Source organism: Aquarana catesbeiana, linkage group LG07 (genome assembly GCF_042186555.1).
Source record: "Aquarana catesbeiana isolate 2022-GZ linkage group LG07, ASM4218655v1, whole genome shotgun sequence".
NCBI lineage: Eukaryota > Metazoa > Chordata > Amphibia > Anura > Ranidae > Aquarana > Aquarana catesbeiana.
Window position 1 is genome coordinate 175,640,301 of NC_133330.1, and position 25,537 is coordinate 175,665,837.

A 25,537-nucleotide genomic window follows, 5' to 3' on the forward strand; every position below is an offset into this window, starting at 1 on the left:
AGAGGGAGGTGGCTGAAGTACCTGAAAGGTGCTATGTGGGGCTAGCAGGATTCCGACACCTCCTCCCTTACGTCCGCAGGATCTGGGGGAGTGAGTCCAGAGAAGACCACCATGGGATAGGGCAGCAGAAGATGCAGTGTCGGATTCGTGGAGCCAGGTTTCGGTAATGGCGAGTAGGTTAAATGAGTTGGCAATAAAGAGGTCATGGAGAGAGGTGAGCTTGTTGCAGACAGAGCGTGAGTTCCAAAGGGCACAGGAGAAAGGGAGTCTGGATTTGGGAAGAATAGAAATGGGAATTAAATTGTGTTGATTGCGGTGGCTGCTGCCAGGGGGTGCAGGGTGATGGGCGCGTGGGGTACAGTTAAATGATGGAGGCCCAGGGTTTGGGATATATCTCCAGAGGTTAGGAGAAGCAAGAGGGTGAGGGAGGTAATATGGGAGTGGGATTTATATGAGTTGACATGCCCCAGGGTCTTGGAGATTTTTAGTGTATGTGGATTTAGAATTAACAGGAGTTGGTGAGTGCAGTAATAAGGACAGGACAGGAGTGAGGGTGATATATATATGCTCTGGGGGGGAGAAGAGGGGTGAAGGAGAGATAGTTTAAGGATGGAGGACAGAGTTGTCAAAAGCAGTGGTAGAGAAAGCATGTTCCAAGGAAAAAGAGCTAAAGGAGTAAACAAGTTCACCTGATTTCTGTGTGCTGGTTTTCAAAGTGTTTACATTGTGTCCTTTCGCTTTGTGCATTCGCTGAAGTGCAGAGTCAGAAGTGCATTTCACTTGTAGAAATCGCCACTTTGGGAAAGAGCCAAGTTGCAAATGTGTACCCCCTGCAAATGCTTCCCCCAAGAGAAGCTTAAATATATACTGATAGGGGTAGGGTGTGGGCGGATTTCAATTAGCAATCAAGAGGTTATAAAGCTTGGCTGGTTAATAGGGCAAAATTCTTAATTCACAAACAAACTAGCAAGAGGGCACTAAAGTTCAGAGGGCCATAATTATGGGTAAGACAAGGGAGATAATAAAGCATTGTAATGTGGACAGGTCTACAGACAGTTAAGTAAAAATAACATACCAGCATTATTAGAGACACATAAGAAAAAAGAAAAAAGAAGTGTTTCAGTTTTTGGCTGGAGCTGTAGTAGTAGGAGCATACCAGAGTTAAGAGACATAGGAGACAGATTTCACTAATGCGATTCTGGCTGGAGCTGTAGTAGTAGGAGCATACCAGAGTTAAGAGACATAGGAGACAGATTTCACTAATGCGATTCTGGCTGGAGCTGTAGTAGTAGGAGCATACCAGAGTTAAGAGACATAGGAGACAGATTTCACATACAAATCCAGCATGCATGAGGACAAAGGGGACATTCACAGCATATTACAATCATGGTAATTAGGGAATGAGGAAAGAAATACAATATATTATCAAACATTAAATACAATAAAATGTGATGTTAAAGGATACAAATCTTACTTTCATATACTCCTTCTGCAGGACCTGAATGATGGCAGAACAGTTCTCTGGGAAAATGATCCCCAGAGCCTGGGGGGAGATGCCTATCGAGAACTTAAGGTCCTGCAGGCTTCTCCCTGTCGCCAAGTACCACAGGGTGGCGACTAGCCTCTGCTCCGGAGTGATGGCTTGCCTTATGCAGTTTCCTGCCTGCTGATATAAGGGGTCAGCAAAGCCAACAAACGGTGAAATACAGGGTCCGTCATCCAGAGAAAGATCCTGAAATCATCAGGATTATTCTCATGGATCTCACGGAGCAAAGGCATGTGACAGAACTGGTCATGCTGGAGCAACCAATTCTTGGTCCATGAACTCCTCCCCACCCTATTCATGGACTGGGTTTGTGTCAAGGTAAGGACCCCAACACCAAGCCCCCGCACAGCACAAACTCTACGAGGAGTACGTATATGCAACATGGCTAGAAAACGGTCGGCTGCTCAGAACAAAGTAACAGAACGCACTGTAGAACAGCAAGGCCTGTGAAGAGCGACCCGAAAATCAGTAACAAATGAACATGAACACAATGACAAGTCAATTGTACTCGCTGCACGCACTGAAGACCAGATACAAACCCACAAGCACAAACTGAACAGCAGAAAACGATCTGAAAAAGCGCGAATCGTCTCTCACCAAACTTTTACTAACATGAGATTAGCAAAAAGAGCCCAAAGGGTGCCGCGCTTGGTTCTGAACTGCCCTTTTATAGTCTCGTCGTACGTGGTGTACGTGACCACGTTCTTGGCTATCGGAAATTCTGACAACTTTGTGTGACCGTGTGTATGCAAAACAAGTTTGAGCCAACATCCATCGGAAAAAATCCATGGATTTTGTTGTCGGAATGTTCGATCAATGTCCGATCGTGTGTATGGGGCATAATCCTTCTGCAAGGATTAAACGGCATCCTCTCAGGCCCAATCATAATTCGTAATTGAAATCATCAGGGATGCCCACTTTCTCCTCTCCTATATGTTCTGACCATGGAACACCTTGCCATTGCCCTCCACAATAAACCAGATAACAATCACTACAAATTGTCTCTATGCAGAAGACCTTCCTCTTTATATCTCTTCTCCGCTTACTTCTCTCCCTTTGCTAATAAAGGAATTTGCAGACTTTGGACTTGTGAGCAATTTTAACCCATTCTAGACCTTCCGCCGCAGTTACACTGTGGCAGGTTGGTTCCCCTAGGCGAGCCGTCGTAGACATATGTCGGCTCGCCTTTTGACCACTAGGGGGCATGCTGTGACGCCACCCTGGAGCCGATGCGCATGCCTGGTGGTTGCGATGATCACCGGGAACCCGTGATCGCTCCAGACAGAGACAGAACAGAGATCTGTCAATGTAAACAGACAGATCTCCATGCTGTCAGGGGTGAGGAGAGCGATCTGTTGTTCATACCAAGTATGAACAATGATCGGTCTCCTCACCCAGGCAGTCCTATCGCCCTATAGTTAGAATCACTTCTAGGTAACACAGTTAACCCCTTGATCACCCCCTACTGTTAACCCCTTCCCTGACAGTGACATTTACTCAGTGCATTTTTATATGGTCCTAAAAATGTCAAAAAGTGTCCGATATGTCCGCCATAATGTTGCAGTCCCAATAAAAATTGCTGATCATCGACATTACTAGTAAAAAAAAGAAAATAATAAAAATGCCATAAATCTTTCCCCTATTTTGTAGACACTATAACTTTTGTGCAAACCAATCAATATACGCTTATTGAGATTTTTTTAACCAATAAATATGTGGAAGAATACATATCAGCCTAAACTGAAGAAAAAATGTGCTTTTTTTTAAAAAAAATGGGGATATTTATTTTAGCAAAAAGTACAAAATATTGTGTTTTTTCAAAATTGTCACAATTTTTTGTTTATAGTGCAAAAAATTAAAACCACAGAGATGATCAAATACCACCAAAAGAAAGCTCTATTTGTGTGGAAAAAAGAACGCAATTTTTGTTTGGGTACATCATCGCACGACAGCGAAATTGTCAGTTAAGCGGCGCAGTGCCGTATCGCAAAAAATGGTCTGGTCATTGAGCAGCCAAATTTTCCGGGGCTGAAGTGGTTAAAGTCAGCTTTGATAAAACTGAGGCCCTTAACATCTCTTTTTCCTCCTTGGAAAGCTCAAGACTTTTTTCTAATTCCCGTTTTAAGTGGCAACCTCAAGCCATTAAATTTATTTAGGAGTTCATATCCCTGCTACTGTCGTATTTAAACTATATACCCTTGCTCGCCCTCATTTGCACCTGCCTAAAATTCATACAATAAGCCTACTATCTCTTGATTTGGCCGTATGAACGTCATTTAAAATATACATACTGCCAAAATTGCTATATATTTTTCAAACAGTACCAATAACTCCCCCCCCTCCGGGTTCTTTGTTCATGTTGACACGCTTATACAGTATATGCAGAGTATATCTGGTAGCACATAAAATCTAGGATTTATCACTCTGTGCTCTTCTTGCCTAGATCTAGAGGTGGTGTGGCTCTACCTCACATACTCTTATACCATAAAGCATCTTGTTTTCTCAGAATCCTTGTTTGGTACTGTAGCTGAGACTCTAAATTATGGAAGGTCCTGGAAAATGACTTTCTCACTCCTGACATCATGTCCTTACTATGGACTGACCCAAAAGACAGACCACATACAGGTGCCTTGCCTCTTCTTGTGACCTCTACTCTCTGTACAGTGGACTCTTATGTAGGGCAGGGTTTACTCACGTCAAGACCTAACACCTCTTTTTGAGACTCTTGCATTTCCTCCTACTCTTCATCAATCTCCATTTCTTCTGTGGAGAAAGGAAGACAAACCGCTGCTTTGTCACACCCTGCAGCGTGGTACATTGATTCCACTGTCACAACTGTTTGGGTCCTGTCATACCCAGACTAGAGCTTGGATGGAATACTGAAAGAAAGAGCTGGGTACACACTGCTCCTAAGCCGTCTGCAGGATCTTATATGCTGCTGTATAAGTCCGGGTCCGCAGCCAGAGGAATCCATGTAAAACAAGGAGAAAGGGCGGCACATCTGGGGATTAAAAGCAATACATTTTATTGAAGATCTGTAAAACAATGAAACATGATACACAGCAATCCAAAGGTGCTCAGTAGACGTGTTTCACACAAACGCGCTTACTCATTACTAATAGCCCCAGGTGTGCATATTCATTTATAGCCAAGGGTCCGTGGGTAGGGCCAATCAAAGGCTAGACTAGGTGAAAAACACTCACCTGCCATGAAAGATCACCCTCCACAAACTCCAGATCACATATAAATGAACAAAGTTAAGAAGCACATATATGCATATATACTAAACCATCAAGTCCAAGTACCAAAAATAAAGAATGAATGAATGTGTAAATAGAAATGAAAATATTTATCATATATACAAAAACACATGAAGAAAAATATGTAAGAATATAGGTGCATAGAAAGGAATATACATATGTAAACCAAAAATATATAAAAACAAAAACAGAAAAACTTTTTGGGGGCTAAAAAACAGAACAAAACGACTCGCAACATAGATCATCTCATAAAAATCACCCATCATAAAGATTTATATAAAAATAAACAAAAATACCATAAAAAATATTGGGTGATAACAAGACAGGTATATACAGAAACTACCCAAATGACCCTGATCAAAAGTTTACATACCCTGGTGATTTTGGCCTGATAACATGCACACAAGTTTACACAAATGGGTTTGAATGGCTATTAAAGGTAACCATCCTCACCTGTGATCTGTTTGCTTGTAATTAGTGTGTGTGTATAAAAGGTCAATAAATTTCTGGACTCCTGACAGACCCTTGCATCTTTCATCCAGTGCTGCACTGATGTTTCTGGATTCTGAGTCATGGGGAAAGCAAAAGAATTGTCAAAGGATCTGCTGGAAAAGGTAGTTGAACTGTATAAAACAGAAAAGGGATATAAAAAGATATCCAAGGAATTGAGAATGCCAATCAGCAGTGTTCAAACTCTAATCAAGAAGTGAAAAATGAGGGGATCTGTTGAAACCAAACCTTGGTCAGGTAGACCAACTAAAATTTCAGCCACAACTGCCAGGAAAATTGTTCGGGATGCAAAGAAAAACCCACAAATAACTTCCGGTGAAATACAGGACTCTCTGAAAACATGTGGTGTGGCTGTTTCAAGATGCACAATAAGCAGGCACTTGAAGAAAGATGGGCTGCATGGTTGAGTCATCATAAGAAAGCCATTACTACGCAAATGCCACAAAAGAGACAAGCCTCCAACCTTCTGGCACAAAGTCATTTGGAGTTATGAGCCCAAAATTGAGCTTTTTGGCCACAACCATAAATGCTACGTTTGGAGAGGAGTCAAGAAGGCCTATGATGAAAGGTACAGAGGTGGATCGCTGATGTTTTGGGGATGTATGAGCTACAAAGGCACAGGAAATTTGGTCATAATTGTTGGCAAGATGAATGCAGTATGTTATCAAAAAATACTGGAGGAACATTTGCATTCATCAGCCAGGAAGCTGCACATGGGATGCACTTGGACAGTCCAACATGACAATGTTCCAAAACACAAGGCCAAGTCGACCTGTCATTGGCTACATCAGAATAAAGTGAAGGTTCTGGAGTGTCCATCTCAGTCTCCTGACCTCAATATCATTGAGCCACTCTGGGGAGATCTCAAACATACAGTTCATTCAAGGCAGCCTAAGAATTTACAGGAACAAGAGGAATGGGCAGTTTTACCATCTGAGAAGATAAAGAGCCTCATCCACAAATACCACAAAAGACTTCAAGCTGTTATTGATGTTAAAGGGGGTAATACGTGGTATTAATAACTGGGGTATGTAAACTTTTGATCAGTGTCATTTGGGTAGTTTCTGTTGCCATTATGATTTAAAAAGAGTAGACACAGTTGATTGATAATACATGGCTTCAGCCAAACACTAACCATGAGTGAAAGAAAAGTTTTTGTGTTATCATTCATATTCTCTGTAAAATGGCCAAGAAATCATAAATTCTGCAAGGTTATGTAAACTTATGAGCACAGCTGTATATATATACACATATGCACTCATCCCCGAGCCTGCATATGTGTATCTACACATGTCAAAGGTAAATGGATATTTGAACAAACTTGAATAACTCTAGAATCATGACAATACCTGTAATAAAAGTCATAAGAAACACTACCTGCCATACTGAACCTATGCATCTCAAATAAATCTCACAAGGAAAATGAAAGGAAAAGGGGGCAAAATGAGGAGAAATATACACTAATCAAAGGCAAATATTGGCCAATGGAATTTGTTGTGGAGAATTGGAGATGGATACATACCACTGAAGTGTATTTTTAAATATTTAAGCAAAAATCCTTAAGCAAAAATAATAATAATACACCATGAATAATCCCCCCCCCCCAAAAAAATGAAAAGGAGGGAAGTAATGGAGTTAATATAAATACATGGAGTAAATATAAATACACATAAAAAAACTCCAGTTAAACAAATAAAAGTAAAAAGCATGGGATACAAAGAATATAAATGTTATTGAAAATCATTTTTAATATTTAAAACTATACCATCCATTGGACTATTGAACCTACTCAAAATAATGGGAAATCTCCCATTCCTAGTTCAAACCAGAGGGAATACGAGTACATAAATAAAAAATCCAAGTCTAAACAGATCACCACCCCTGACTGGAAGTTTAACTTTTTCCACAACCTGTACGTGTACCAAGTTAGCATCTTAGTCATGGTGATTGTTGAAATGTCTCGCCACATTGGTGGATTTACCCACTCTAATGTCACTCAAGTGTTAAGGGAAACAATCCCGTAACCTACGGGTGGTGCATCCCACATATTGGATGTTACAGTATTTACATGTGATGACATATACAAAATATGTAGTATTACAGTTGAAAAAATGTTTCAAGTGAATGATCTTATTTCTACTACTTGATGTCAATTCATGGCCTCTAGGAATATGTGGGCAGCAAGGGCAATCCCTTGCATCACATTTAAAGTTTCCTTTAAAGTGTAGCCAAGTTGTGGATTGTTTGGGTGTAGAATGGAAGAAACTAGGAGAAAGAGTATTTCCTAAAGACTGGGCTTTACTAGGTATGATTTTGATCCCATCACGTAAAATCTCTAGCAGCCACTCATCCTCAAACAGAAGTGGCAGATATCTATTCACTTTATCCCTTATTTGGTGAAACTCCTGACTGAAAAGTATAACTAAAGCTGGTCTATTATTATATTTGTGCTGTGATCATTGATGATTTATTAAAAGATCCTCCCTGTTTTAATTGTTCGGAATAGTATATGCACATTCCAACATCAATTCGAATAACAACGCTGTCCAAAACATATGATAAAGCGCTACAGCCTCCCTGTCAAAATCAATGTCCTCACTACAAATTCGGTGTAAATGGACAAACTGTTCCACTGGAATCCCTTTGACTGTGTGTTTGGGATGATTGGACTGTGCCATAAGAAGGCTATTTTCAGCCAAAGGTTTCCTGTATAAACGTGTTATCACATGATCCTGGGATGCCACCAAAAGCACGTCCAAAAAACAAATCTCACTACATTCCATCTGTCCTGTAAACATCAGGTTACTGGTGTTGGAGTTTTATATTGACAGGAAATATCCCAAGTCACTCATTTTCTTATCGCAAATGAACAGGAGGTCATCTATATAGCGAAAGAATGTATGGATGTAGGGTCTGAAGGGGTTTTCATCTCTATAGATTTGGGACCACTCCCACTAACCAGGGCCAACCCAAGACATTGTGCTGCCTGGGCCCAAGAATGAAATGCTGCCCCCCCAAAAACAAAAAAAAAATGCCCACCAAAAGGCCCCCACATTAATTATTTTATATAATGATAACTAAAATGAAATTTATCAGAAAATCAGATTCAAAATGCCATAAATCTATTTGCTATTTTGTAGAAGCTATAACTTTTACGCAAACCAATCAATATACGCTTGTTGTAATTTTTTTATAACCAAAAATTTGTAGCAGAATACATATTGGCCTAAACTGCTGAAGACTTTTTTTTATAGCCAATATCTATATGAGGGGTTTCCACCATCCCTGCTAAGTTTCATTTTATACAATATGTCTTATTTTCAGTCTGATGTGTATTATATGTGAAGTTGCATATCAGAGACCGGTATTGTTGTAATATTGAAGCCTATTAGTGCTGCACTTTTTTTTCATGGTGTGGGAACACATAACAGTGCTTAGCAGCAGGCCTTTACTGACACTTTTTGAATTTTACCTCCAGTAGTTTATTGTAAATAGTAGTGTGGTGATTACCTATTATACTAAAGATCGGTATGTGGAATTAATAAACATCAACCGATTTCAGTTGTGCCCTCTATGGACAATGTGCCTGGCTGCTGAGTTCATTGCCCCATCCCTGCAATCAGTGCACTGATTGGCACTGATTGGCAGCACTGACAGGCAGCAATGATTGGCACTGATAGGTGGCACCAATTAGCACTAATAGAAAGTGCTGATTGGCACTGATTGGCAGCGCTGATTGGCACTGATAGGCAGCACTTATGGGCCCTCATTGGCACTGATAGGTGGTACTGATTGGCAGCACTAATGGCACTGATAGGCTGGACTGATCGGCACTGATAGGCAGCACTGATTGGCACCAATAGGCAGCACTGATTGGCACTGATAGATAGCACTGATTGGCACCATTTAGTGGCATTGATTGACAGCACTGATGGTCGGCACTGATGGGCGATGTTAGGTGGCACTCCTGGGCATTGATTGGCAGCACTGATAGGCACTGATAGGTGGCACTGATAGGTGGCAATGATGGGCACTGATTGGAAGCACTGGCACTGATTGGCAGCACTTATTGGCACTGATAGGTAACACTGATTAGAAACACTGATTGGCACTGATAGGTGGCACTGATTAGAAACACTGATTGGCACTGATAGGTGGCATTGGTTGGCACTGATATTAGGCAGCACTGATTGGCACTGACAGGTGGAACTGATTGGAAGCATTGATTGGCACTGACAGGTGGCACTGATTGGAAACACTGATTAGCACTGACTGGCACTGACAGGTGGCACTGATTGGCACTGACAGATGGCCCTGATTGATGGCACTGATTGGCACTGACATGTGGCACTGATTGGCACTGATTGGCACTCACAGGTGGCACTGATTGGCACTCACAGGTGGCACTGATTGGCACTGGCAGGCGGCTCTGATTGGCACTTATTGGCACTGACAGGTGGCACTGATTGGAACTGGCAGGATGCATTTATTGGCACTGATTGGCAGTGGCAGGTGGCACTGATTGGCACTGGCAGGTGGCATTGATTGGCACTGGCAGATGAGAGGGAGTTTTACACTGAGACGATATTGACACTTAGTGAAACTGTGTGTGAAACTGACATGCAATGTAACTTCATGCAGAGAGACCAGCTGTCAAAAATTCAGTGGTGATGAAGGGGGTGGCCCCACCCAGCAGCTATCAAACACCAACCAATGATTGGGCTTCTTAAGAAAGGGACGGGGTCACATACACGTAGTGGCCTGCTCATATACCATCCCACTGGCTGGTGTTTGATAGCTGCTGGGTCCTGCCCACCCCCCACATCAATGCTCAATTTTGACAGCTGGTCTCTGCATTCAGTTACATTACATGACAGTGTCACACACTCAGCGGCTCTTACAAGCAGAACAACCTGCTCAGTGTAAAACTGTCTCACAGGCAGCACGGACTGCACACTCATTGGATGCAGCCTTTCACAGCAGTCCCACAGCCAGATCTCGGGAAACAGTCGGCATGGGTGACCGTACAGGTACAACTTGTCACTGGTGGCTACTGCCCCTCTTAAAATGCCGCCTGGGACCATGGGCCCACCGGGTCCCATGGTAGGGCCGGCCCTGCCACCAACCCTTGTATAGGTTGGCATGAGAGAGTGAAAATGTCACCCCCATCGCAGCTCCACACCACTGGAGTTAAAAGACCCCATCAAAAATGAAACAATTATGCATGAGCAAATACTCCAGACCCTCCAAAAAAACAGCTGTTGGGAAACTGGTAACTTGGTAAAATGTTCTAAGTAAAAAGATACAGCCTGTTTGGCTAAAAGATGTGGAATACTGGAGTACAAGATGGTGACATCACATGTCACCCAAACATATTCATGCCTCCAAACTACATCCTTCATAGCATTCAAGAGGTGGTTGGTATCCTTCAAGTAACTGGGCATGGAACGCACTAAAGGTTGTAGCTGACTGTCCATCCATTGACTCAATTTCTCATTCAGAGAGCCAATTCCCGTGACAATAGGCCTCCCATGCAAAAGGTCCAGGCCCTTGTGAGTTTAAGGGAGGTGATGGAAAGTAGGCAGGATGGGGCACTCCAGGATTAGAGACTCAGCTTCCCTAGGACTAAACACACCAAGATAAACCCCTTTTTGGATCAAGTTGTATAATTCACCTTTATATGTTTTGGCGGGCTCACCCCTTATTCTACTATATGTTTTATGATCCGACAATTGTCGGATAGTTTAGTAGCTTTAGTCGTTTAGTAGTCTTATTAATTTCACTTTGTGTTTTGTATAGTTAACTGCTATCTGTGTACTTTTTTAAAAATGTATTTATATTTCCTTTTTTCCCTGTATTTTTTACCTGTAAAAAATTAAAAATAATAAACCTAATGGTGCACTATTTTGGGGCATAAGAACAGTTCTAAGATAATTGAAAAGAGCTTCCAAAACCATCAGGAGCAATTTAAAGCCCATTACATCTATAAAAACCACCTTAATTTGGCCTTCCTAAATAACTTTAATGTATTTTGGTATAATGGCAACATTTTTCCAAAATCTTGCAATTTTCACCAAAATTGCGAAGAAATAAATTATCTCAATTATATGTTCACACTTCATTTTTAAATTGCAAATGTTTTACAAGCCAAAATAATGTGGCACACACTGTGCCCTTTATGCTGCACATGAACAGGCATATGCTTCAACAGGAATACTTTCTTGGATCCAGGCTGGTGCAGTCTTTGACTAATCATTTGTCTCCAGGAACTACTTAACACAAAAAATTATCAACCCCACAAATGTATAGAGTAATACAGTCCACAACCAATGTTCCCCCTCAGGAAAGTTGACTCCAATTGTTATTAACATCTGTTGTCTCAACACGGACCAAACATATGTTTTTGAGTAAAGTTTTATCCAGAGTGGAAGAGTTTAAAGAAGGTAGACTACTTAAACTGACCAGTGATTATAAGCTCTGTTTTGATTTATTACTTGATTAATTTTCTGGCTGCTCCTCCTTACCATACTATAAAATTTTATATAAGAAAAGATGTGTGCTGAAGATTATTTTTGGTTTCTCTTACACTGACAATATTTATTTTGGACTAAATCTTGTAAGATCGTTATCATTTTTAGCTGCATTTAGCATACATACATCTATTGACCTTAATGGATTGTGTTTCTGCACAAACAGTTCTTGCAATTGACTTATTTGCCCCAAATTCTTGTAGATGCAAACTTAATGAGTCCATTAAAAATATCCTACAATTACTCTTTGTATTAAAGCCTACTTTTTAGCAAATGAGCAAAAAGAATCCTCTTGGCTGACAGGTTGATAGACTCACAGTAATTACAGGCAAATTGATTAGTGGAGTGCTAGAGTTAAAAGGAACTTCCTTGTCAGACAGAATATGTCTCTCACACAGATTCAACAGCTGAAAAGCTTACATAATAAATACTGAGCTGCACATCATTTATAAGAACTAATTAAGCTGAAAAAAAATTTAGACAAGAAAACAAGTTCCTTTTTTTAATTTAATCGCCCAACACTTTTCCAAGTTTACAATTAAAACAAACCAAAAACCCCTCTAGTTTACCAAAACACATGTATTGCCTGTGCCTTCCATGAATGCTACAATTCAGATTACTCCCATAAAATAAAGGATCATAAAAAGGTACTTAATTGATGCTAAACTTTTTCTTTTTGCTTAATTGCTTTATAAGGTCTTGGATACTTAGAATGAACCCAGAGTAGCCACAAGCTTAATTTAGCTTTTTTTTAAGTGTTTTAAATAATCTCGGTAGTGCGAAAAAAATGAGTAGAGTCAAAAAATTTGAAACCTCCATATGGCACAATAAAAGCAACACATTGCACTAAAAAATTATTAAATTTGATGACTTAAAGTGTTACCCCAGCATTTCAAATTCCTGATATGTGCCTCTTGTACCATGTACTTATATGACAAAGTATCCTGCTCTCTTGTATTGCTTCACTTGTGTGAAATCCCTGGTGTTCCTGCCAGTCCCTCTGCTTTCCTGTTAAAAACTGACTACACTAGGCAGGAGAGCACACAGTGGTCAGTTTCCTAGCTGTGCTGGGAGCTCAGGCTGCTCTCCTCCAATGATCAGCCTTGTCCTGACACTATTTATAATGTTTTTTTTTATATCTATACAAAAATATTTGCCTTTCATTTAAATTTTAAACTGAATGGGTTGTTTCACAAGTTGATCATTTACAAAGCTTTCACAAGTTTATTGGTGTCTGATATGCTCATGCTGTAAAGTATACATGGAACAATCCAGTTACAAAAAGAATATGATGGTAACCATTTTTATGCTCTCACTTTTAAAGTGCTGCTCCAATTGTTGGCACTATATAAAACCTGAATAATAATAACACTAAATGTACATGTGTAGCTGGGCACTGCCATGAGGGACAATAACATTTTTTTTAATATCATTCAGCAAGGAGAGGGTCTTTTAATGTGGCTTAAAGGGCAATAAAAATACACAAATCTTTTAAATGCCATGCTTGAGGATGCCTTAAACCAGGGATCCTCAAACTACAGCCCTCCAGCTTTTGCTGAACTACACTTCCCATGAGGCATTGTAAAACTCTGACATTCACAGACATGACTAGGCATAATGGGAATTTAAGTTCAAGAACAACTGGAGGGCCGTAGTTTGAAGACCCCTGCCTTAAACTTTCAAGTGAAATTAGGAAGTAGTACAATATAGTCCCGTCAGGGCTAAATGAGAGATCCCCATGGCTATTTTTTGTAAACAAACAAGGGAACCTGTCAATTAGTGGTGGAAACATTACTGTTGCTGAATTACAGACCCCTGGCCAGCTTATATTTCTAAACAAACCACTTGGGGATCCTGGTCAGGAAAACCAATTGGGGATCCTGGTCAGGAAGGGAGATAAATCTTCTGAAGCTGAAGTGGTTAATCAAAATCATGGAGGCTTAGATAAACCATGGCTTTTTTTCTACCCATCTCTAGAACTACAGATTGTATACATCCCTTCCATGTTTACTGTCAGTTATCACTAAGGATGAGCTTCGAGTTCAAGTCGAACTCATGTTCGACTCGAACATCATCTGTTCGCCAGTTCGCCAAACAGCGAAAAATTTTGCGGCAAATTCGAAAGCTGCGGAACACCCTTTAAAAGTCTATGGGAGAAATCAAAAGTGCTAATTTTAAAGGCTTATATGCATGGTGTTGTCATAAAAAGTGTTTGGGGACCTGGGTCCTGCCCCAGGGGACATGGATCAATGCAAAAAAAAGTTTTAAAAATGGCTATTTTTTCGGGAGCAGTGATTTTAATAATGCTTAAAGTGAAACAATAAAAGTGTAATATTCCTTTAAATTTTGTACCTGGGTGGTGTCTATAGTATGCATGTAAAGGGGCGCATGTTTCCCTTGTTTAGAACAGTCTGACAGCAAAATGACATTTCAAAGGAAAAAAGTCATTTAAAAATACTGGCGGCTATTAATGAATTGCCGGTCCGACAATACACATAAAAGTTCATTGATAAAAACGGCATGGGATTCCCCCACAGGGGAACCCCGAACCAAAATTTAAAAAAAACAGCATGGGGGTCACCCTAAATTCCATACCAGGCCCTTCAGGTCTGGTGTGGATTTTAAGGGGAACCCAGCGCCAAAATTTAAAAAAATGGCATGGGGTCCCCCCAAAAATCCATAACAGACCCTTATCCAAGCGCGCAACCTGGCAGGCTGCAGGAAAAGAGGGGGGGATGATAGAGTGCCCCCATCCTGAACCATACCAGGTCACATGCCCTCAACATTGGGAGGGTGCTTTGGGATAGCCCCCAAAGCACCTTGTCCCCATGTTGATGGGGACAAGGGCCTCATCCCCACAACCCTTGCCCGGTGGTTGTAGGGTCTGCGGGCGGGGGGCTTATCGGAATCTGGAAGCCCCCTTTAACAAGGGGCCCCCCAGACCCCCCCGTGTGGAATGGTAAGGGGGTACAAAAGTACCCCTACCATTTCACAAAAAAAGAGTCAAAAATGTTAAAAATGACAAGAGACAGTTTTTGACAATTCCTTTATTTAAATGCTTCTTCTTTCTTCTAGCTTCTTTCTTCTATCTTCTATCTTCCTTCGGTTTCTTCCTCCATCTTCTTCTTCTGGTTCTTCCTCCGGTGTTCTCGTCTGGCATCTTCCTCTGTGGCGTCTTCTTCCCTTCTTCTCCTCGGGCCGCTCCGCATCCATGATGGGACACTTCTACTGTGTGACACTTCTCGTCTTCTGACGGTTCTTAAATAACAGAGGGCCCCGCCCCCCTCTGACACACAGGGACTTGATGGGGACCTCCCTGTGGCATTCCCCATGATGTCAGAGGGGGCAGGGTCATGCCGTTTTTATCAATGAACTTTTATGTGTATTGTCGGACCGGCAATTCATTAATAGCCGCGAGTAGTTTTAAATGACTTTTTTCCTTTGAAATGTCATTTTACTGTCAGACTGTTCTAAACACGGGAAACATGCGCCCCTTTACAGGCATACTATAGACACCCCCCAGGTATGAAATTTAAAGGAATATTACACTTTTATTGTTTCACTTTAAGCATTATTAAAATCAAAAGCTCCCGAAAAAACGGCCATTTTTAAAACTATTTTTTGCATTGATCCATGTCCCCTGGGGCAGGACCCAGGTCCCCAAACACTTTTTTATGACAATAACTTGCATATAAGCCTTTAAAATTAGCACTTTTGATTATTCATGTTTGTGTCCCATAGACTTTAATGGTGTTCACATGTTCGAACAAATTTTTTGCCTGTTCACATGTTCTGGTGCGAACCGAACAGGGGGGTGTTCGGCTCATCCCTAGTTATCACTAATCAACATCACCAGTAGCTGTTAACCACTTACCTACTGGACACTTTTACCCCCTTTACCCCTGACCAAGCCTATTTTCTGCTTTCAGAGCTGTCACAAATTGAATGACAATTGCACGGGCATGCAACACTGTACCTGTATGGCATTGTTATCATTTTTTTCACACATATAGAGCTTTCTTTTGGTGGCATTTAATCACCACTGAGTTTTTTATTTTTTGCAAAATAAATGAAAAAAGACCACACATTTTGAAAAAACAAAAAACGATTTAATAGTTTGTTATAAAATTTTGCAAACACTGAATTTTTCTCCTTCTCTTATGAGGCTGCACTAATAAGCACTGATAGTCACTGATGAGGTGGCACTGATGAGGCTGCATTGTTGAGGCATAACTGATGGGCACTGATAGGCTGCATTGATGGGCACTGATGAGGCAGCACTGGTGGGCACTGATGAGGAAGCACTGATGAGGCTATACTAATAGGCAGAACTGATAGGTTGCACTGATGGACACTGATAGGTGGCACTGGTAGGTGGTACTGATGGGCACTGATAGGTTGCATTGATGGGCACTGGTATGCGGCACTGATGGGCACTGGTAAGTGACACTGATGGGCGCTAATTGGCAGCACTGATGGGCAATGGTGAGCACTGATTTGCAGCACTGGTGGACACTGATAGGCAGCACTGGTGGGCACTGTTGGGACTGTACTAATAATCAGGACACTGATAATCAGTGCCCTGATTATCAGTGTACATGTCCTTTTCACACAAGCCGGTTATCGGCTCTCCTCTACTCTCCTCACACTGTCAGCATTTTATCTAAGATTTTGATTAACCACTTCAGCTCTGGAAGATTTACCCCCTTCCTGACCAGGCTATTTTTTGCAATACGGCACTGCGTTATTTTAACTGACAATTGTTTGGTCGTGCAACACTGTACCTAAATAAAATGTATGTTCTTTATTCCCACAAATATATCTTTTTTTGGTGGTATTTAATCACCTCTGCAGTTTTTATTTTTTGCGCTAAAAACAACAACGTCAATTTTGAAAAAAAAAATAACAATATTTTTTACTTTCTGCTTTAAAACATATCCAATAAAAAAAATAAAAAAAATGAATTTCTTCATCAATAGGCCAATATGTATTCTGCTACATATTTTTGGTAAAAGAAGTCGCAATAAGCATATTCTTATTGGTTTGCGCAAAAATTATAGCGTCTACAAACTATGGGATATATTTATGAAATTTTTATTTTATTTTTTTACTAGTCATGGCAGTAATCAGTGACTTATAGCGGGACTGTGATATTCCGGTGGACAAATTGGACACAGACACTTTTGACACTTTTTTGGGAGCCAGTAACATTATTACAGTGATCAGTGCTAAAAAATATGCACTATCGCTGTAGTAATGACGCTGGCTGGGAAGGGGTTAACATCAGGGGTCATTAAAGCGTTAACTGTGTGCCTAGCTGCTGTTTTACTGTAGTGCAGGAGGTGCTTTTAGTAGAGGAAGGCATAGATCTGCATCCCTGCTATGCAGGAACACAGGATCAATGCCTTCCTTACTGACAGAACGACGATCTGCCTTGTTTACATAGACAGATTGCCGTTCTGCCTGTGTACCAAAAGATCAACGTCTGCCGACATCAGGTTTTCAGGACACACTGATCAGCTTCTGCTGTGTAGAATCACAGCAGGCGCGAGCTTCCAGATTCCCAGAAGTGCAGGATCACTTATATATACGTAATCCTGCGCAGTGCAGCCAACCTGTAGCAGTAAAACTGCTATAAGGCGGTTGGCAAGTGGTTAATGTTAGTATCTTGACGTTGCAAATCTGGTTCACTGTTCAGTGACAATGGTTAGTGTCAGGATGGTCCGGTCTGCAAACCAAGCAATTTGTGAAGTTATGTCATTGCTCAAATACCAGAAAATAGTCACAATAATATTTTGCCATATTTTACAACTACTATACAGAATTGATGGTTTTCCAGCAAAGTTCACCAAGTTCGAGTTGCACATCAGGACTGCAGTTAACCTAGAAAACAAATTACACTGTTCACAAAATTAATATCAGGGATATAGCAATAAGTCAGATCTCCCGTTTACAAAGATATGTTCACAAAGTGTGTTTTACAAGTATAGAGCCAGTAAAACAAAACACAAAGCCAAATGTGGGTAAGCCCTAAAAAATACAAAGTACACTTTCTTATGGTTGAGCCAGCCCTTCACCTAACAAAGTATAATTACATCCCAATACGAATGATCTGCTTATGCTGGGTACACACGGGCTGAAATTTGGCCGGTTCAGCAGGAACTAGCCGAAATTTGATCAGTGTATACAGCTAATAAACTTCATGTTTTAAGAACACTTATCACTTCATTATGTGGGGGCTATATTGGATCACATTCTGAATGGGGGCATGCAGATAAATCACATTAGTGCAACTCTGATAACGTTTATTGATTTTGGACTGTGTTTATATCTCACAGGAGATTTGCTGATTTAAACAATGTACAGTATATTTGATTAAGTCATTAGCACAGTTTTTTCTTTTTTGTATCAGTGTATACACTACAGCTGTCTATCCAACAGAAGCCATTCTAACAACTGGATTTTGTTGAAGGGACATGCTGGAAAACCAGAGTGATAATTATTATTCATAACTACTGATTCTATATTGTATGTTATCTTGCTTACAACAAGTCTTGATAAATAATTCTGATTTTTACTGTCTACTTTTTTGATGCTCATACTGTGCAGTTTTTAGCTTGGTATACATAATAAAAATAGATTCAGAAATCTCTTAAAATACATCTGATTACACTATAAAACTCTTATTATAAATATTCTTTTCCAGACTCTGTGTTGCTTTAACTACAACAAAAAGTATAATGTACTTTGAAAAAGTAAAAAAAAAACAAAAAAAAAATAAAAGAAAAACTTATAAATGTAATTTTTTAATGAAACATTTTGAAGAAAATGTACACTTCCCTTTTTTCTGGTAAGCACTAAGAATTTTCAGTAAGAATAGCATTCAAGTGACTTTTATCAGCTTAAATGCTGATGTAAATTAACTAAAGTGGTTGTATACCCATCATATACCCAGTAAAGTGACTGGCCTTAAGTGATACACAGAGATTAAATAAAGCCTTTTACATAAGTTGTACCAGTTTATCTGCAGTATTTTCCTCTCTACGGCCATTCAAAGTGCAGAATTTATAAAGCTTGACTAAGCTGTCAGAAAAAAGGGGCGGAGAGCAAATTGTAGGTAAGGGACACACCCTCCTTCACACAGCACACAGGAACAGAGCTGAGGCTGTCAATCAGCTGAAGATCTCTCCCTTGTTGCCTTTTTTCTCTTAATGTCAGGAGAACTTGTCAGAAGTGATGCATGCTGATAGCAGAGGAACAAGGCTGCAGACAGGAATGACACTTCATGCTCTGGATTGAGACATGCGCACACTATAGAGGGATATGCTTTGTTCGTATTTCATGTCTGAGGTTTACAACTACTTTACCACAAAGAACATTTGCGGGACAAAAATAAAAACTGAAAATGACTATTCTGTTTGAGAAACATGACTTAGTCTAAGTTCCTCTTCACATGTGTTCAAATACTCATCGTTAAGGCAGAATATTGAGTCTAAATGGGCTGGCAATGCACCACAACACTAGGGAAGAGCCAAAAGTTTGGCCTGAGCCTAGGTTTGAATCGAACATCTAAACTTTTGCCAGTTCGGCCTCTTGCTTGGTATGAGCTGAAAAAAATATATAGAAATATTTCTATTGCTTCTTTATATATGCCAGACTCCTGCTGTTGGTGGTTTCAAAAGAAACAGTGGGTGCTTGCACTTGCCAAAGCCTAGGAACCATGGCATCTCTCTAAGCATTTAAAAAAAAATCACAGCCCCTGGCTGAATAGAAAAAATATATATATTTTTTTGCATTGGCATATGTTCCCCAGGCAGTGCCCCCTTCCCACATGCTATTTTTTTTAAACTCCCTTGCCTATTAGCCTAGAAAATTGCCATTTTTATTTTGGACAGATTTGGCTACCATTAATTTCAATGGGATTTGGGTTTGGCATCTGAACTTCTATAAAGTTCACCAAATCCTGCTTGTGCTAAACTAAAAAATGAAATATACATTTTCAGCAACACAACATAACACATTGCACATTATGTGGGTTGTGATGTGCTGTAGTGCAGGTGCATTGGCAGCTTTTGTCTGCAGGTATGGGCGCAATTCTAAATAAATGGCAGCACAGCAGAATGCACTTAGTAATATGCAGTAATGTGTGGTAAAAATGTGTCTCTGGGGTAATGTTATAACATCATTAAAAGTGAATGACAGATTATATTCAAGGCCTCCACACCTGTTTGGGGACTCCTGTTCTAGTCTGATATAGATAGCCTTTTTCATACCTCTTGCAAATCAGTCACCCACTTACAATGAAGTTTGAAGATCTTTACCATAATAACTAGATTAGGTAATCAGAACAGAATGGTTTTGCAAACTTTCACAACTTCCAGTCTCATCATATGCAATCAAAATCTTCCTTAACCAGTTCCTGACCGGCTCACGCAGATATACTGCAGCAGAATGGCTCTCCTGTGCGAAAACCCGGGCTTTGCCCAGGAGAGCCACCAGAGGGCACCCGCGCCCACTGCACAGTGGGGGACCTGATGTGTGTGGCCAGCAGGCGCGATCGCTGCCGGCCACGAGCGATCCTGTGCATGAGAGCCAGCATGGAAATTTGTGTGTGTAAACACACAAATCCCTGTGCTGTCAGAGGAGAGAACACAGATCTTGTGTTCCTACAAAGTAGGTGTAAGGAGATTCCATAATACATTGCATTATGATTGATTATTGATTTTACCCTGAGGATATATGTTCAGGGTTTGCTTATTTGCTTAATGATTAGAGAAATATCTTGGTATATTTTAGTGAATGTGACAGACTGAATCTTATGACAAGTATTACTTAATGACTGAATTATCTCATTGCAATATCACCCTGTCTGTCTATTCCTGTCTGATGTCTTCATCTTAGGAAACATCTGTCTGTGGTTTTTATCTCTGTACACTGTTTGCTGGGTATGAGAAGGCCAACAACGGCTAGAATTCGTTTTTTTAGGAAGTTGTGGTTGGGACGGCCGATGGTCAGCAGACGGTGACAGAAAATAAGGAATCTTTTGACCTATTAACTTGAACTATAGGGGTTAACATTTAAGATCACAAGATGAAGGCAAGATGAAGGCATTATTAATATATGGAAAATCACAAGATTAAGAAATTACTAAATATGCTAATATGTATTATTTTGATTGGCCCCCAGATTGGGGCAGAGTCTTGTAAAGACAGCATAAAACAGCGAATCCTTCAATAAACTATTGTAATCATTCAGCATACCTGATGTGTGTATGTGTAATTGATTAACCGCCGGCGAGGTCCTCCACTGAGCCAACTCAAGAGCCTAGGCCACAAGGAGAAGACGAGCAACCTAACAGTTTTGGTACCAGAAAGTGTGGGGGTGTTTGAACAGGTAAGTCATTTTACTCCTTTTTACCTATTTTTTGGTAACTGGTGTTGATGCTTGCCTTGTTCAAATAACCTTGTATACCCACCTACTTACATAACTGTGCCTTCGCAACGGACTAGGCTGGTCCCTTGGAGGGTTAAAGAAGGGCTCGCAGGTTTTTTGTTTTTTTTTTTAAAGTAGTCTGACTAGGTTGGTCTGACTGTGTTAGGTAGATATATGTGTGTTTAAAACTCGGGAAGTATAGAATACGCCCGTAGTATAAGGAGTGGCTGAGTGGACGCCCAATTTTTGGGGAAAATATTGAAAAGTGCACTTATTATAACATGTTCATATAATGTAACTTTATTTTGCCACTGTATATATAAGATTTTGCTTGTTTTTCTTTTAGGTACCACCGTAAGTATTTAGAGTGTATAGAGAATTAGAGATGTATGATATATATGTGTATGACAACTGAATGTAAAATACTGTATTGATTTAGAGGATTTTTTTGTTAAAGTATTACACATATATGCACTAAATGAACAACATAAATCAGGAACCCGATTGTGGTGAGATAGCGCCCGCCTGCCCACATTGCACCTTTGGTTTACTGTTCCTTAGTGTTGACAGGACGTGGATCCTGCTCACCACTAGACCGACCGGGTTTTCATACCGACTTGGTGCAAGGGGAGTATATCCTACCACAAGGAGGGGTTTCCTATACCGAGTACTGAGGGTTAACCTTCATAGCTATATCAGCCCCACAGCGATAACAGACGAGGGGACTTATTCCCAAGTCAGGGAACAGATTATAGCACAAACAGGTTGCTTTCATCTCTGTCCCTGTACTAGACACACACTACCAAGGTTATTAGATGGGGAATTCTGCGGCAACCCAGACCATGGCCAATTCATCTCCCTATGAGTACGTTAAAAACACACTACCGGGGCCACAGGTAGAACCGTTTTGGACACAGGTCAGAGAGAGGTGCCAACAGCTGGGGATACATGACCCAGGGCCAGTGGGACCCTGTTCTGAGGACGAGTGGAAGGAAGTGAGCAAGGTGTGTCAGGTACACAAGCACTCCTACCCACCTGGGAAATGGGAAGACACCCAATACATGAAAGATTGTTACAAAACATGGAACAAATGCTTAGCCAAGTATAAAACAAAGTATGTAACTAAAGCCCCCACATCAAAACCTGTAAACTCACCCGCCCTATCACAGCAACCCGAAGCACCCCCCCCTTATGTGATGGTTAAACAGGAGGATGGAACATTGGGTCCATGTCTTCAGCTGTATCCATCTCTGGATCCAGCAGTATTGGCTACCATGGTATATGGGGCAGCTGATCAGGCACAAGTTACACGATGGGAAAACGAAAGTAGGAACAGGGAAGAGGAAGTCCGGGCAGAAGGTATACGTAGGAGGGAAGAAGAGAGGATTAGGATTAAACTCTTCATAAACTTTATGAAGAGTTTAAGAAGAGAAAGGAGGAATTAGAGGAGAAAATGTCTAAGAGAGAGGAAGAGCTAGAACATTACAAAAGAGAGCTAGATAAGAGGGAGGGTGAAATAAGAGAGTATTCTGCGATAACTAAGGAAGAAAGGGATGGAAAGACCCTGGAAGAGGGAGAAGAGGAAGGAGTCAGGAAGTTAAGCCCCAAGGAAAAGGAATGGGAGGAGAAACAGAAAGAATTTAATAAAAGACAGCAGGAAGAGGAAGAAAGGATACAAAGGAAAAGGGAAGATTTAGAGGCGTACGAGAGGAAACTAGAGAAAGAGGCAAGAAGGATTAAGGAGGCCAAGGAAAAGATAATTTCACAGCCATCCACCACACTCAGAAGCCAAACTAAACCGGCCATAAGCCAGAAACCCCCACAGGAGGAAAGGGAGCAGGGTGAATCCTCTACTGAGGAAAGAGAAATGGAAATGGAACAGGAAAGTCTAGGTGCCACCTTTAAAGCACCACTTATGCATATAGGGGAGACGGTAGTCCATATTCCCCTACCCCTAGGCACACTGTCAAAAATAAAGGAGTTATGCCCCAGCCCAAAGAAAAGCCCTAGGGAGGCTGGAGCTTTCCTTGCAAAATACAGTGCAGGGACAAGCCTGGATAAAGAAGATATAGCAGGGATCCTTAGTATAGTTGACCCTGACAGCCCAGAAGGGCATCCCGTAGATGCCTTATGGACAGCCCACATAGAAGAAAATAAAGATTGGGTATCTTTTTGGAAAGGTATGGGGAATCATTGGTCTACTATATACAAGGGTTCATCTGCACTTCAGGAACTTGTCCTAGCAAAACAGGGACCGAAGGAAAAGTTCTATGAATTTTGTACCCGGGTATATGGTCTGTGGAAAGCAGTAGATAACGCCAACCCCCAGTTGTTCACCACCACCATTATGGCTGGTGGCGATACGAAGGTGACACAGTTGCTTAAATTCACTAATCCAAAGTGGGCAGAACAACCCCCAGATGAATTTATGAAGGATGCTAGGTCACGAGAAACATCAGGGGTATTTGAGCAGAAGGGTGGCATTTTTCCCTCCCTGACACCAACCCAGACTCTGCCAACTGGTGGGACTCCGCCCACCCACATAATGACAATGCAACCTTATCCACCAATGCAATCTTATCCCCCAGATCAGGCTTACCCACCAGACCAGGGGTGCTTTAACTGTGGGGAACTGGGGCACTGGAAGTCCCAATGTCCCTACAGAATTAGAACAAACGCCCAAAGAGGAAGAGGTAGAAATCTTAACACCACCCCCCGTCGCCTTCAGGATATCAGGTATCCTCACCCACCACAACCCCAACCACCCCAACCACAACCCCAATACCAGCCTCAGCCTAACAGACCACCCCCACGCATCCCGATGCAGTGGCCATCCGCTCGGTGGACGCCACAATAGGGATGCCAAGAGTACGTCCCGTCCCTCAGCTTTGTGTGTTACAATCCATCATGGAAAAGTCTTCCGCAGGTACTATTGCGGGTAGACAATCACCTGATATGTCTATTGTTGGATTCAGGGGCTACATTCAGTAGTTTGAATGATGCCATATATGACACACCGCACTGCACTGAGGGAAACTCTATTGGTATAAATGGGACATCAATTACCCACCCCATCACTCCACCATTGCCCGTGGCCACTCCAGAAGGGCAGGAACTGTGTACCCAGAGTTTTTCTGTCCTTGTGGATTGTCCAGTATCTTTAATGGGGAGGGACCTACTCTCAAAACTGAATATCACCATTAAATTTGACAGAGGGGGCTCCCTCACTGCCAGCTCACCGTTCTGTGATTTACATGCTCCAAAGAGACACACTTTCAGGGGACTCTTTGCATCATTGCCACCCACTCTAGAAACACATGCCATATGGGCAGACAACAAAGGGAGTGTGGGTTTTATTAACTGTACACCTTACACACCACAAATGCGTCCAGACGCTGTAGTACAATATCACAAGCAATACCCCCTGCCACTTGAAAAAATTGAAGGCATCACACCATTAATCAATGATTACATAGCAAAAGGGATTCTGAAACACATTATAAGCCCCTGGAATACACCAATCTACCCTGTGAAAAAGGCAAATGGGGAATGGAGGCTTGTACAGGACCTAAGGGCCGTTAACAAGCAGGTTATACCTCTGCCACCTTTGGTAGCAGATATTTCTTTCATCTTTTTGAAAATACCTGCTGATTCCCTTTGCTACACAGTAGTAGACCTGGCGAACGCATTCTTTAGCATCCCGATCGATGATGGGGTATTGCCCATGTTTTCATTCTCATGGGGTAGGGGAAAACAGTTGACCTGGTCAAGATTACCGCAGGGGTATGTGGACAGTCCAGCAGCCTTCTCTATGGTCTTTAATGAGACAATTAAGTCATGGACTGCTGAGCGTGGGTCGGTACTAATACAGTATGTGGACGACTTGCTCCTGTGCAGTCGATCTGCTGAAGATTGTGCGGTCGATTCCACATCTCTGTTACATCACCTGGCCAGGTCTGGCCACCTAGCATCGCGGAAGAAGATACAATGGTGTCAAAGTCAGGTAGAATACCTGGGATGCATTCTGAAGGAGGGAACCAGGCTGGTATCCCCCAAACGTGCCGCAGCCCTGCAGGCTCTCAGTCCTCCAAGAGACAAAGCAACTTTGCTCTCATTCTTGGGCGCAATCGTATATTGCCGCCAATGGATCCCAGATTGTTCATATTATGATGGCATTCTGAGGGAGGCTACCTTGTCCACCGCCCCAAAGACAGTAGATTGGACAACAGAAAGGCTCTGTGCTTTTCAGGCCTTGTTAA